The sequence below is a fragment of the Anabrus simplex genome, chromosome 1 (genome assembly GCF_040414725.1).
Source record: "Anabrus simplex isolate iqAnaSimp1 chromosome 1, ASM4041472v1, whole genome shotgun sequence".
In the NCBI taxonomy this organism is placed as follows: domain Eukaryota; kingdom Metazoa; phylum Arthropoda; class Insecta; order Orthoptera; family Tettigoniidae; genus Anabrus; species Anabrus simplex.
In genome coordinates, this window is record NC_090265.1 from 60,759,954 (window position 1) to 60,770,031 (window position 10,078).

The window sequence follows — 10,078 nt, forward strand, 5'->3', positions numbered from 1 at the left end:
GAGCCAAGAAAGGGAGTTTTTCTGTAGATTGAGGAAGGAGTATAAAAAGAAAATCTCTGAGACAAAAAAGACGTGGTTAGAGGAACAAATGGAAGCCATAAATAATGACTGCAAGACTAACAATTTTGAGAGAGTCTGGGATAAGATTAATAGAATTATGAAGGGTGGAAGGAATATGGAGAGAACGAGTATTGAGGAAGTGCAATGGGTCAGGCACTTCGATGAATTACTAGGAAAAAAGGGGGGTGATAGATGGAGAGGTTCGGGAGAAGAAGTAATTTGGAGGAATAGGGGAGTGGCAATTTATGACTTGGATAAAGAAATCACAAGAGAGGAAATCCGGGGAGTGATAAGCAGAGCCAGAGCGAAGTCGGCCGGGGGGTGTAATGGTATAAAAAATAAGTTTTGGAAGGAAATTAGTAAAAATGAGATAATGATAGAGGGCATGGTGAAACTATTCAATAGGATATTCGAGGGAGGAAATTACCCTAGGGAATGGGAAACAGGAATTATATGCCCTATATACAAGGGAAAGGGTAGTAGGAACAATGTGAACAGTTATAGAGGTATATCTCTGTTGGATTCTTTGAGTAAAATATATACTGGGGTGCTAGCGAACAGAATAAGCGGGTGGGCGGAAGAAAATGAAATTTTGACAGATTACCAAGGGGGATTTAGGAAAAAGAAAAGAACAGTGGATAATATAATGATAGTAAAGACTATTTTAGAAAAGTATAAGAATATGGATAGAAGTACGGTTTATGTAGCAGCAATAGATTTTGAGAAAGCTTTTGATAAGGTAAATAGAGAGGCCCTACTAGAGAAATTAGGTAGGTTAGGGATTTCGGAGAAGATGTTGAGGGCAGTGGAAGGAATATATAGGGACGTCAGGTTTTGTGTAAAATTGGGAGAAGGGAGAATGAGTGGACCATTAGAGTCCAAGGTGGGTTTAAAACAAGGATGCAAGTTATCGCCCATACTGTTTATTTTATTTATCAACGATATTTTAGAGGGGTTTGGGGCAGAAAATTGGGCTGTACCAGTAATTAATGGTTTGGAAGTGCCAGGACTGATATTTGCGGATGATGTGTTATTGATGACGTTAACTTCAGGGGCGATGAATAGGGCCTTAGAGTCAGTGACGCTATTTGCGAGGAAATGGGGATTGAAAATTAATGGAAATAAATCTAAAATATTGGTAGTACAGGTGAACAAAAGAAGAAAGATAGAAGGGAATTGGGTAATTCAGGGAGAAAGATTGGAACAGGTAAGGAAGCTGGAATATCTAGGAGTTATTTTTAATGATAAAGGAACTTGGAGTGACCAGATCAAAAGAATGAAATATAGAGGATTGGCAGCCTTAGCCTCAGTCAGAAATTTGCTACTCAAGTACCCGGGGATCAGTTACAAAACACTGAGACTCGTGTTCAGGTCGGTAATCGTGGGGAGGGTATTATACGGAGCAGAAGTTTGGGGGCTGGATGAGAAAAGAGAGGAACTAAGAAGGATTGTTAGTAGTTTTGCCAAGTTAGTGATGGGCTTACCGAGGTGTACAGCAAATGTAGGGGCGGAATTAATGTGTGGGGAGGATTTGGAATCAGAGGGTGTGAAAAGAATAGTTAGATATTGGATGAATTTAAAAAGACAGGAAGGTGGGAGAGTTTTACAGGCAGCATATGTACAGCAATTTAAGAGCATGTATAAGGGTGGATGGTTAGAAAAAATAAAGGGATATTTGGAGAGGATAGGATTAGGACACCTGTGGGGGGAGGTTTGGTCAAAGACAGAAGTGAGAGGGATGAATATACTGGAAAGGAGAATTAGAGATATCCATAGGCAGAAATTATTGGGGGAAAGCAGACTAAGAAATTCGCTGACTGTTTTGACGAAAATAGAGGAGATAGCAGGGTTGAATATTAGATACGTCGATAGGTCAAAACGATATGGGATGATGTGGTGGCTTTTAGGTCTGCCAAGGAATAAAGGCTGGTTACAAGGCAGGGATAAGACAAGGTGTGTACTTTGTGGAGATGTAAATGATGAGTTTCACTTGCTAAGAGACTGTGAGGTAACGAGGGGGTTAAGACATGGATTATTGAGTGCCGAGCATCGGGAAATACTGGGGAGAGGAGATGAGAACGCAATATTGAGATGGATTATTAAACAATGGGAAAAAGGGGGTGAATTGAACAGGTATTTTTGTGCGACAAAAAAGGCCTGCGAGAGTAAAATGAAGGAGAGTGAGTTAGAGGGTGGGCAGGGGAATAGGGGGGTGGAATAGTTATCTGTATAAGGGAAGGGGATAGTATGTTAAAATTCTAATGGATTAGGGAAGATAGGGACTGAGTACTTAGTTAGGTGGAGTTGGGTAAGAGGGCAGGATTGCATGGTCTGTTTGTTTTATGATATGTTAGTAATTGTTATTCATTGTAATTTTATTAGGTTTTGATGGTAATTATTTGTGAAGGCTGAAAGGTGGCAATGGTGAAGTGGTATATTTATTGTTGATATGTGGAGTTGGAGGAGTGGTGGTATAAATATGGTAATGGAGAAGTGGTATAGGAGGAAGAAATATGTTGGAAAGGTGTTGGTATATGCGTGACTGGTATTGGTTATTCATTGTAATTTCATTAGGTTATGATGGTAAATAATTGGTGAAGGCTGAGATGTGGTAATGGTGAAGTGATATATTTATTGTGATATTTGGAGTTGGAGGAGTGGTGGTAAATGTGGTGTTGGAAAAGTGTTATATCGTTGGAATGTAGTGTGGGAGAAGTGGTGATATAAGTAGAGGTGGTATATAATGTGGAGTTGGTGCTGTATTGCTGAAATGTGGTGTGGGAAGTATTGAAGGTTTAGTATTTAGGTGATGTATGGTTTGGTACTGAGATGGTTTATTTATGGTTGACTTCGTGGGAGTTGGGAGGTGGTATTATTGTATTGATGTCTGGTATAAGTATTTAATTTCTGGAGCTGGATAGAGGTGAGTTTATTGTCATTTTGTAAATTTTGGTTTGTTTGTATGGAGAGGAAGAAGAAATATGATGTTGGAGAGGTGTTGGTATGTGTTGTATTGCTGAGATATGGTGTCGGAAGCATTGGAGGCTTAGTATGTATGATTGGGTGATGTATGGTATGGTATTGAGATGGTTTATTTACGGCCGAATTCGTGGAAGTTGGGAGAGAGTATTATTGTATTGGTGTCTGGTATGAGTATTGAATTTTTGGAGCTGGAGGGAGGTGATTTTATTACAATTTTGTAAATTGTGGTTTGTTTGTATGGAGAGGAGGAAGGAGTATGATGTTGGAGAGGTGTTGGTATAGGCGTGATTGGTATTTGTTATGCATGGTCGAAATTTTTGGGAGATGGAGAGGTAATTTTATTATGGAGTGTTATGGCGGATTGAAATGATATGAAGCAATGTTAACGCTGATTGGTAAAAGCTGTGGTATGATGGATTGGAATGTTATGACGGAATATTGTTGTTATTATTTAGACTTGTACTATAGGAGGTGGAATCTGAAAGATTGAATGCAATGTTAGTGTCATGGCTGGTTTGGTATGCAATAGTGTAATGTTGCTGGTGTAGCTTATTTTGGAGTAGGTCAGGGAACAATAGAGGTGATGGAATTGCTGAAGCAAGAAGGTCGCGTGATGAGTGGGTACGTGTGAGTGATAACAAGCAGCAAGTTGCAACACCAGCAGCAGATTGTAAACATAGAACAGGCTGATGAGGTGTTCATTTCATTTTATTTTGTATGTGGTGAAGGGTGGTGGCTTGGGTTGGACTGCGTTTATTATTAGTTATTTATTTATCTATTTATTATTATTGTGAACGTGTATTCGGGGCTGAACGCCTGTTTTGTTCATTAATAAATACTAAATACTAGAACCAAGTTGTGAAGTTCTGCTTCTGATAGTGATCATAGAAATTCTTCAAAGAACGTGGAAGTCACGACCATTCATCGCTGTGCTGAACATACATAATACCACCATGGCATAGCGCGACGCACTACAGAAACTATCGACAGAGGGGGTGAATCAGTAAGTTCACTCCCAACCACCAATGTACAGCGCCATGGTATCCGAGTCCAGTTAGTCGGGGGCCGTGGATAGTATGGTCGTGACTTCCACGTTCTTCGAAGAAATTCAATGATCACTATCAGAAGCAGAACTTCCCATGTCCTGATGAAGGCCAGTATAATTTGGTGGAAAGCACGGCTTTGGTGTAGTAATGAATAGTGGCTTTAATCCAGTTAATCCAACACCTCCTAGATAATAAGGCCTAACAACAGCGTGGTGACGCCACGCTAAGGAGGCGATGGCAATGCAGAGAAACGCGGAACATGGTTAAACATAGATATTATTTTAATATTTATTGCCAATGAAATAATTTATTTACTAAGAAATAGCGTTTAAATTTTAAAGTATTCTGAATTATACTGTCGTTATTCCCGTATTTTAGTGACTCTGCCATTAAGGATAAACAGCAAACAGTTGTAAAACACGACAGCATCTTGCAATGATAACTTACTTAGGCCGAATTGTTAACAGCACAACAGAATGTTACAAATATATTTCAATTTAAATATGCATTACATGATTTTAAAAGAAAACTAGCACGTATAATATTGGCATAGGCCTAACATCTAAGCTGATAGCAGTATTTGCATATGAGCCTACAATGTTTCCTCCCTTGAAGTTCATGTGTGGTTTAATGAGAATTTCACCTACCATCGATGTTACCAATTTGTCATTCTGTTCGAAACCTTGAAATTTATGTTTTATGTATTCCAGAAAGTATGTAAGTTTCTGTCCTAGTATTGGACTACCATTCAGACCGGGGCCTACTCTTTTAAAAGAATTGACATGTGGCAACATTAAATTGCTACTATGTCTCATAAATTTGTAAAAATCTCATTGCACAACAGCCCTGAAGAGCTTGGCCTTGGCTCTGCGCAGCCCGAAGGCCTGCAGATTACGAGGTGTCTTGTGTTCGGCAGGACGAATCCTCTCGGCCGTTATTCTTGGCTTTCTAGATCAGGGCCGCTATCTCACCGTACGACAGCTCGCAAATGTAATCACGTAGGCTGAGTGGACTTCGAACCAGCCCTCAGATCTAGGTAAAAATCCCTGACTTGGCCGGGAATCGAACTCGAGGCCTCCAGGTAAGAGGCAGGCATTATATCCCTTCACCACGGGGTCGGCCGTAAATTTGTAAACATGAGGAGATATCAGGTAGAAGGTTGAACAAATAACAAGAAAATCATACACATACTCCTTTATGAACTAAGAAATGGTTTAACTGCGACTATTAAATTAACTGTGCGGACATCATCCTCGGTGTTCAATTCACTAACTAGGACTAGAATTAACTTATTTCTTGAATCTTTCTACACATTGTTACATTCATTCCTTGTAATGCAGCTATGATGTTTTTTAACTAAAGAATATACCGCATTTTTATTAGTAATTTTGTTCACATATACATTAGAAATATTTTGTACTTTAATAAAACCTGTTTAGAATAAAGGCCATGTCCTATTAGATGATTACATATGCTATGCAGTATGGTTGCCTTGATGTATCGCCGTACAGAAAAATTACTTACGTTCCCTTCATCACAGTACAACGACCATCAGGTAACAACATGTTTTTTGTACTATTCAGCTGTGTAAGATTGTGGATTGAAATTCTTTTTACGGTATGAGATATGTACTATCTTCAATGGCTCTATTTATTGCTCCTCTTTCTCTTCTACTTTTTTGCCTGGTTCTTCTCTTCACCTGGCAGAATGTGACGATAAATATGATGGGCAGTTGGAAAAGATAAGGCACAGCAGTCTCTGACAGTCATGGTATTGGAAAAGGAGTAGTTAAAAGTTTTTCCTGTGGATCAGTACCAGTTATTTCCCATAAAATATCACCGACTTTGAAATGTGTGTAGCATACCTGTAAAATAATTTATCACCGTGAGCGAAAGTCATGCATTTACAGAGTGAATCGGCCTACACCAGCAGCTCTTGTAGGTGGTATGTTTTAATGCATATAATAATAAAAATAATAAAAATAATAATACTGTTGAAACAATGTATTCCATGATTGTAACCTAATATAACCTTATATAATTGAAGAGTAAATATGCCTACATATCACCAGTTAAATACGTAGTTAAATACCAGTAGTTAAATACGTCATAGGCCTATGCTCATTATGATTGTGTGAGAATGTAATAATAATAGTTACTCACCACTGAGTTATTAGTAAATCTGTAATTTTGTCTTGGAATTGCACGTAAACATATCTGTCGCATAACCTCGTCTTTCGGAAACATATTGCATGCACTTCGTTATCACTGTCGCAATTCTCCTTACAGTTGAGTACCCAACACGTCAGTACCATTACGTACAACGGTATTAGCAATTGGCACCATTAAACGAATTAAAACTCTTCTAATTTCAGCGTTACATGGCCAAACTCATTGCTGTGGTATTACTGAAAAGATTCAAGCTTGCCTGCCGATGCTGACGTCACATTATATTCCCAGAACGGTTGTGAGGCCTTATATCTAGGAGCTGTTGGTTAATCATATTAATTAGTTAGTTATTTTAATACAGTAAGTCACGAAAACTTACAGTACATTCATTAATAAAGAAATCAGATTATAAATTCATACTTACTATCTAGGATTGAGGATATAAAGAGTTTCGTATTATGAAGCTGAAGAACGTTGTTAGAGTTCAGAAAGATGGTAAAATGGAACAGATACTTATCAAAGATAAATTCTGGTTAATACCATATATCTCTTGAAACGCTACTATTTCATAACCAGTTGAGCTCCGAGTTTTCCAGTTGTGACTTGATCCTCTGGAGTGACATTTTTTTCACCAAATAAACAAATATATTATAAGTAACGTACTTTATTGTTCTCTAAATAGTATGATAGGAAATAATATAGTAATATGCCATATTCTGTGTTTGTAATATATTTTAAGTGGTTTACTATTACTGCATGCGTATTTTAGGAATTAATTTGATTGACATTATTTTAAAGAATTCCTACCATATCATTACCAAGATCAGTCCAGCCCAGGTAACATAACAAAAACTGTACATCTGAACTGCTTTAGTCTGACATTTGTTCCAAAGGAGTACCAGTGTAAGCTGACATCCGACTTTGAGTTCACTGCGAGTGTGCTGACTTCTTATGGCTACATCTTCGAATTTCGTTCGAACTTATTTCTATATCTGTTGGAACTTCAATTGACTTTGTTCTGACATCCGGCGCGCACACATGACATGAGACTGCATACAAGTTCGGATGTAGAGTTTTTGTCATGTAACCTTGACTGGACTGATCTTGATCAAAAATAATTATAATACAATTATAATTACATTATAATCATTATTGTAATTATTATATTCTAATTATAATAAAATTCATGTTACATAATATAAGGTTGGACATCTCGCGCACTGTAAGTATATATCACATGAACGTGTATGTTGCACACATTTTGTCTGAAAATACATGTAATTGCACATTTATATAAGTTGTTTTCATTATTGTACAAGCAGATATGCGGTGTTTTCTAGCCTTTTTGTCTGATGTATCACCTTTCCGTTCCTATTCTTTTAGGCCAGGTTTCATCAACTTGGGTTAAATATACTCTAACCCTGGGTTTGTTAGGTTTAATATTTTAACTCATTCTTACGAATCACACGTTTCACCAACCTGTTTCGACACAGGGTTAACTAACACCTATACAGCCCTCGTAGTTAAAACAACAACCACGATGATTGTAAGCACATAATGTACTGGCCTGTTTACGGAGTTTAAGCCAGTACAAGTACAAGACAAGGGAAATATAATGGTGGGAGCGCAAATTACAAACCAAAAACAGAAGTTAAAAAGAGAAAAACTAAACAAGACACTCACTTCAAGGATACGTGCGAGCTACTCAATAATTTAAAACCTGTCACAGTGTCGAATTACCAAATAAATGACCAAGCTCGATAGTTGCAGTCGCTTAAGTGCGGCCAGTATCCAGTAATCGGGAGATAGTGGGTTCGAGCCCCACTGTCGACAGCCCTGAAGATGGTTTTCCGTGATTTCCCATTTTCACACAAGGAAAATGCCGGGGCTGTACCTTAATTAAGGCCACGGCCGCTTCCTTCCAATTCCTAGGCCTTTCCTATCCCTTCGTCGCCATAAGACATATCTGTATCGGTGCGACGTAAAGCAAATAGCAACAAATACATGAAAGAGAAAACAACTCCATTAAGGGAAAAGAAAACTGATTTTAACTCAGGATCAAACTTTAACTAACATAACCAAACAGGTCAGAAAGAGAATCGTCCTCAGTTGAAATCAAACAAGCAATAAGTAAAATGAATTAATTAACAGATGGGCAAGTCAGACTAGTTACAAACGCTGTCGGCCGACCAACGCAAATTTAAGATAAGTAAATAAAAATTAATATTATAACATCAGCGTTCATCTAAACAGTTTTGCACAACATAGTGCCTTTCATGACTTCAATTAAATCTGAGGTATAATTCAATCTCACCAAGGAGGTTATGCAAGGAAATCGAGATAGAACACCAGGGAACCGAATTAACCTAGATCACTAAAATGTCCAAAGTGAGAAAATGAACAAGGAGGGGGAAGAAAATTCATCAAATAATTAAGAGGGCATGAAAAAGCAAACACATTCAAATCAACCTTCGCAGCAGGATAAATCAATTACCGTAACTAGGTCAATTAATTCATACTCCAACAGTACCCATCACAAAACACTGCCATGGTAACGAATACAAGGTACCATCCAATAGGAAATAAACCAATCCCAAAGTCCCACGCACAACAATAAGGCCGAAACCAAATGAAACAAAGATGAATCAATAAAATTCATAACACTAACTTACAGCAAAGAGAATAAAAAATAGCCCGAAACCCAAACAAGATATATTAAAATAGGATCAAAAGAAATTTGGCAGGCCTTGCATAAACGCACATGGTCCACCAACCGATAGATTTGACCTCAAAATGAAATAATAATAATAATAATAATAATAATAATAATAATAATAATAATAATACCGTGTGGGGATTTACCGGTTACCTCCATCGGGCGCGTCCCATTGGAATTGGGGAAGCTCGCTGGCTCTGTCGTCAGCAGTGTCAGAGATTAGTAGGGAAATAAAATACCACCGTGAAAAAAAACTGGTCCCTTGCCAGGGTTACGGCGAAGACTGGTAAATGACCAGAAGCCAGAAAACATCTTGAGGCAACCTCTAGGGCTAACAACCCTAGTTGTAAAAGGATGAGTACCCGTCCAAAGCAAAGTCCAGTCAAAAAGCATGATGGCACAACATTTCAAGAAACATACCCCAGGGGGTAAATCTTCGGATAAATCTCTCGTCGTGAACGCCACGGCGCACGAGTCTCGTTCTGATTCTGGGGGAGACTCGACATCATGCAAGAGACGAGTCGGAGCGTCTCGGTGTACCCCGAAGAGTCAAAAACTCAGGCCAAAATCTAAAACCTTTCTAGCAACTTTCAACATAAATTCACTTACACAAACTGGCAAGCTGAAAACCCTTACCAACGCTCTTCACGAAAATCAGATATCCATAATGGCCCTACAGGAAACAAGGTACCCAGATGAAGAGATTTTTGAATCCGAAGGCTACCGATTTTTCAAGAGCAAAGCGCAAAGAGGAATCCTCAATGGAGCTGTGATGCTTGGAACCCCGTTTGCTGTTAGAACCAAGATCCTTAAATCGGTTGCAAATTTCGAACCTGTGAATGACAGATTGTCTATACTCACAATTAAATGCGCAAACAAAACCTACGCCCTAGTTAACGCACATGCTCCTACAAACGATAAGAACAAGTCTGATCCAGACGAAGTTGATAATTTCTGGGACCTACTGGATGAAAAATTAAACAAAATCCCCAAACACCATGTCAAGCTTCTTTTGGGTGACTTCAGTGCCCAACTAGGTCGTGAACAGAAGTACAAGAAAGTTATAGGAAATTACCCTGCTCACAAAAGAACCAATCCCAACGGCA